The sequence below is a fragment of the Chlorocebus sabaeus genome, chromosome 3 (assembly GCF_047675955.1).
Source record: "Chlorocebus sabaeus isolate Y175 chromosome 3, mChlSab1.0.hap1, whole genome shotgun sequence".
Classification (NCBI taxonomy): domain Eukaryota; kingdom Metazoa; phylum Chordata; class Mammalia; order Primates; family Cercopithecidae; genus Chlorocebus; species Chlorocebus sabaeus.
Genome location: NC_132906.1, coordinates 92,888,166 through 92,894,264, shown reverse-complemented (window position 1 = coordinate 92,894,264; position 6,099 = coordinate 92,888,166).

Genomic DNA, 6,099 nt, shown 5'->3' with positions numbered 1-6,099 from the left:
GTGTCCTGGTCCTTCCTGGGACACCCCTCTCTGCCAGCCAGCACTGGGTGCAGCAGAGAACAAAACCAAATCCCTTCCCTCCTAGGGAGGGGACAGAGTGAGGTAGCTGCCTCAGACCAGACCCGGGCCATAGGCCAGGTCCATCAGGGCAGGGGTTGCCCCTTGCCACGGTGTGGGCAGGCGGCCTCCAGGGAGGAAGGTGTGTCTGGGGTTGACGAGGGAGCACGAAGAGGTCCTGGGTGGAGGCTGGTGTGGCGACTTGAGAGACACAAGGAACCCGGATGCCGCAGGAGGGCAGGGCATGGAACCACGTGGGTCATAGTGAAGATGGTGGCCTTTATTCTGAGCAAAGCAGGGAGTTACTAGCAGATTTTGTGCAGGGAAATGGAATCATTTTCACAGCATCACTCTGCCGTGCTGGAAACGGCTGTCGGGAGGTGAGTGAGCAGGAAGGATGGGATACTGGTGAGGAGGAAGGCAGGCGGCTGCCGGAGGGGGCTGCTGCTTTTTGTTGTTTGAGTTGAAGGAGTGGGCTGTGCATAGTGGTGTGCACCTGTAATCCCAGAATCTTGGTAGGGCAAGGCGGGAGGATTGCTTGAGACTGGGAGATCAAGGTTGCAGGGAGCTGTGATTGCACCACTGCAGCCCAGCCTGGGGAACACAGGGAGACACTGTGTCAATCAACCAATCAATTAATAAGAGTGGCGGACAGCTTGGATGTGGAGAGCAAGAGAAGGAACAGTCAATGGTGAGCCCAGGATGCTGTTGGGGGACTGGAGGCTGGTGCTGTGGGCGTCAGGTGGACAGAGACGTCCAGGGGACACGCCCAGGAGGGGGCTCAGGGTGAGGGCTTGGTGGACGAGGACACCAGCAGCTGGTAGTGAAAGCCACCAGCAGGTGCCGGAGCACCCTGGGGAGCAGCAATTGGAGAAGTAGCCCGGGGCCAGTGACAGGAGCAGGGGACAGCCCGGGGCCCGGCAGCTGTGGTGCTGCAGAGGCTAGAGGGCTATGTGGAGGCAGTGGGTGCCGTGTGGGGGTGGCCAGGTGAGCCCGCGAAAACGGGGGAGCTTCAGGGAGTGAAGTGGAGGAGGGGTCGGTGCTGTCAGGAGGGTGAGTGGAGTGGGGCTGTCCAGCCAGAGCTGGCACCCACTAGAGCAAGGGCAGAGGTGTGACTAAGGGGCCAGGTGCCAGGGTGCTGCTGGGTGACCTGCCACCTGTCACACCCGGCGGCCACCGAGGCAGGACTGGGGTGCTGGATTTAAGTGGGCTGAGGCTGGATTTGAGTGGGGTGCTGATGGACTCTAAGTTGGGAAAGAGCATGAGGACATCCCGGGGAGAGCAGAGGACGTGGGACGCTAAGCCCCTGGTGGACAGAGCGAGCTGGAGACAAAGCCACGATCAGAGTGGGGGTCCTGAGGGTGAGGGGGCAATGCATGCTCTATTCTGGATGAGGAGGAAGTCAAGGCTCTGCCCTGGGAACAGGCAGCTGAGGTTGCCCGAAGCAGGGATCAAGGAACTGGGCTGCGTGGAGATGGAATTGGAGTTGGGGGGGCCCCACCTCCAGGCCAGAGGAAGGGGCGCCCCAGGGGACGGGCCAGACTGCAGGGCCAAGGGTGCAGGAAGGAGAGAGGATCCTGAGAATGAAGGGCAGCTGCAGCCGGGGGCGGGGGCGCAGGAGGCGGTCAGCCCCAGAGGTATGGAGCCCGTGGCCCAGGCATCACAGGCTCTGGGGTGCAGCCTGAGGGGGGTCTCGGGTCCCTCCTCCTGCGCACAATGAGATAGAGGCAGGGCTCTGGCCCCCACGTCACCAGCCCTGTGACCTCCCCCTTGGGACCAGCCCTGCCCAGGTTAAAGGAGGGTGAGGACAAAGTCTCCCCGGCAAGCACCCCCTCATGCCCGATGCCCAGCACACAGTGGTGCCCATGACAAGGTGACCCTGAGGGCCATGGTGGGTTTCCAGGAATGCCCTGGGCAGCATTGCCACCATCCACCATGCAGCAAACACGAGGCTTCACCCGTGCAGAGGACACGAGGCTGCCTTTCTGTTTGATGTTCATGATGGTTTTATTGAAATATACGTCATGTACCACGAACTCACCCATCCAACGTGCAGTTCCATGGTGTTCAGTGTGTCCGCGATGTGAGCCTTCACGATCCACACTGGAACCTTTCATCCTCCCAGAGGAAGCCTGGCCCTCGGCCAGCCGCACGCTCTCACCCTAGGCAGCCCCCAGTCCACCTTCTGTCTCTGCAGATTTGCCCGTTCCGCCACTTTACATCCATGAGGTCACACGCGATGTGGGTTTGTGTGTCTGAATTTTCCATGTTGCAGAAGGTTCACCCGCCATGTCGTACGTGTCAGAGCTTCATTCCTTCTCACGGCTGAATAATATTCCACTGCAGGGACATGCCACATTTCGTTTAGCCGTTCATCTGTGGATGGGCACTGGGTTGGGCCAACATTTTGGCTTTTATGAATAATGCTGTTGGGAACACGCAATGTAAGTTTCTGTGTGGACGTGTATTTTCACTTCTCTTTGGTATATCCCTAGGAGTGGAATTGCTGGGTCACACGGTGGGAAGAACCCAGTATTTGTGTCCTCCCAACCCTCAAGGTGATGGGATGAGGAGGCGAGGCCTTGGAAGGTGACGAGGTCGTGAGGGTGAAGCCTCATGAATGGGAATCGTGCCCCCATGAAAGAGGCCCAGAGAGCTCCCTCGCCCCTTCTTCCGTGTGAGGACCCAGTGAGAAGGCACCGAGTATGAACCAGGAAGGGCCTTTGGAGGACAGCAAATCTCCCACATCTCCATCTAGAACTTCCAGCCCCCAGAAGTGTCAGTGAAAAGTGTCTGTTGTTTATAACCCACCCAGGCTGTGGCATTTTTGTTACAGCAGCCCAGATGGGCTATGACATACAGGAATTCTGTTTCACCCTCTGAGAACCTGCCAGGCTATTTTACAAAGTGGCTGCACCATTCCACGTTCCCACCAGCACTGCGTGCGGGCTCCCAGGCAGAGGCACGGTGCTTCTCTCTCCTGGGAACTGTCACCTACAGCAGGCACCAACCTGGGCAGCAGTCGGCTGGAGAACCACGTCATCAACGAGCTTCTGGGGAAGGAGTGGAGATGGATGAGCCTGCAGTGTGGTCATTGCCGGGATTGAGCCAGCACCGGGAAGCTGCAGGAGCCACTGGCTGGGGGCGGCAGGCACTGCCCCAGACTCATGGGGAGAGGGGTGTTCACCAAGGGCTTCTAGGGACAGGCCATGCCGTGGAAGAGTGAAATCCAGCGGGCCACAGGACGGAGCAGCCTGCATGGACTCAGCTGTCTGTATGGGTCCTGAGTCCTGCTCCCTCGTGATAACCAGTGATGACACTGACAGACACAATGTTAGCTAAGAGCAAGATGTGTGCAGGGGTAGACTGTGCGGGCTTCCCATGGGAACGTGTAGGAGCTGCCGTGAGGTTCTTTGGAAATAGGACAAGTGCCACAGGGACCCATTACTTCTGAGGACCCCTGACTATGAAGCTATTAACCCTGTGACGGACTTGGCTAACAACTTGAGCAAAGCACTCAGACCTGACTCCTGGCAGAGACGCTCTCCCAGGCTGAGGGCAGGGGATCTGGGGGGCTCCTAGATGGGTGTGAGTCCAGTTACTCCATCACTACAGGCTGAGCTGTGTTTCCTCAAAAAAGAGGTGTTGAAGTCCTAACCCCTAGGACCTAAGGATGGGGGCTTATTTGGAAATAGGGTCTTTGCCAATGTAATCGAGCTGAGGTTGTGAGCGTGGCCTTGTCCAATAGGACTGGTGTCCTATTAAGATGAGAAGACAGAGACACCAGGAGGTGTCACGTGCAGGCGCAGAGGCCCGGGGAGGGGACGGACGGCTGTGCAGCGACAGAGGTGAAGATGGAGCAAGGTGCCCGCAAGCCCAGGAACACGGAGGACTGCCAGCAGCCCTGGGGCGGGAGGGGCAGGAGGGCCCTCCCCAGAACCCTCAGGGGAGTGGGGGCCTTGCCCACGTCCTGACTTCAGATTGTGGCCACAGAGCCAGAGAGAAGAGAGCTCTGCTATTGGTGCCATGTCGGTGCTGCTGTGTGAAAACAGCCGCAGGAAGCAAGCACGCCGTGTTGACAACTTCACTGGGACAATAAACAGAGCAAAGATACGTCCAGACCTTCAACACCTGTCCCGTATTCCCATCAGAAAACAACCTCAAATAAAATAACACGAAGGCTTGAGGAGCAAGCCAGGTCTGTACACTGGAGACTGGAGGTGGGCCTGGGGTCAGACCAGAGCCTGTGGCCCCCACCCTGAGTACCAGGAGCTTTGACCCCTGTACCTTAGCATGGCCTTGTCTAGAAAGAGGGTTTCGGAGATGTGCTGCATTAAGGTGAGGTCAGATGGCGGAACCCTAATCCAATGTGACTGGTGTCCTTATGAAGGGGGCGAGTTGGGCCAGCCCCACAGGGTGCAGAGGGCTGAGGCGTCTACAGGCCAAGGAACCCCAAAGACGGCAGCAAACCAAGGAGCTGGAGGGGAGGCCTGGGCGGATTCTCCTGCACGGCCTCGGAGGGAGCCATCCCTGCTGACACCCTGAGCTTAGGCCCTGGGCTCCAGGCCAGGAGATGACACATTTCTGCAGTTTAGGCCACGCAGTCTGTGGGGCTTTGCTGGGGCCACCCCGGGGAAGGAGCATGGTTCTTGCTTCTAGGCACTGAAGAGAAGACAGCACAGCCGAGGACTCTGAGGGATGGAAACAGGGTGGAGCCCAGCTCTCCACTGGGGGTGCTTCCCTGCACGGTGTCCAAAGCGGGGCTGGCGAAGCATGGGGGCCCTGGAGGCCAGAGGTGGGGACTCACTGCAGGACTCCGCAGGGCAGGGACAGGGAGGAGGGGCTGGGGGAAGCCGCAGGCGGGTGCACTGGAGGGCCCAAGCCTGCCTCCCTGGCCAGGTGCTGCTGGGACATGCCCAGAGGGCACACTCAGAGAGCTGGAGTAAGAGGTGTATGTGTTCCCAGCCCACACACAGAGCCCCAGCAGAGTGGAGGCCATGCTGTGTGGGGAGCACCAGCTCCAACCAAGCCTCAGTCCAGTCTCCAGCTCAATCATGCAGGAAAAGAGCAAAACCCACCAAAACTCAGAACTAAAACAATCCCCACTCCGCTCCCAGCAAAAATTGAGTGCCGACATGTGTGCCCCCCACTGACGGGAAGCAGACCACAGATTTCGTCCAGACATGTTAACAAACAAAACTCAAATAACCGCCCTCTGGAATCCAGAGTTGATGTAAAGTGTCCAGGAACACAGCAAGGAACAAAAGTAACCCATTTTCATTCTTAGGAGCAAATATAGGATACTTGGCATGTGTGTGGGACCCTTTCTAACTACAAGGACGTGACAACTCAGACTGAGATGCTCTGATGACGCAGTGTCATCGACACGCAGACACCATACACCCTAATATGAACTCTTGCTCAATGAACTTTTGGGAAAATTAATGTCTGCAAGTTAAATCTCCCTGCTTTTGCAAGCTGAGGCCCAAAGAAATAAAACTAAATTCAAATCTGAGTTTGGGCCGGGCGCAGTGTCCATGCCTGTTATCCCAGCACTTTGGGAGGCCGAGGTGGGCAGATCACCTGAGGTCAGGAGTTCAAGACCAGCCTGGTCAACACGGTGAAACCCCATCTCCACTAAAAATACAAAAATTAGCCAGGCGTGGTGGCGGGTGCCTGTAGTCCCAGCTACTCTGGAGGCTGAGGCAAGAGAATTTCTTGAACCTAGGAGGCGGAGGTTGCAGTGAGCCAAGATTGCACCACTGCACTCCAGCCTGGGCAACAGAGCAAGACTCCATCTCAAAAAACAACCCAAAAACCAAATCTGAGACTGTTCTCCCCATTTCTTGTTCTGCTGTCTCAGCCAGAGGGGTCCCAGTGTCCTCTCTACCCTTCCACGGATGCGTGTGGCTCCTCTGGGGCCACAGATGCTCCAGGAGGCTCTCATGTACACAGTTTCGGAGTCCAGCACTCTCCCCAAATCCGTCAACGAAAGCAATGCTGCGGCCTAGGCAGCCTCATTCCCAGAATCAAAGTTCCCAA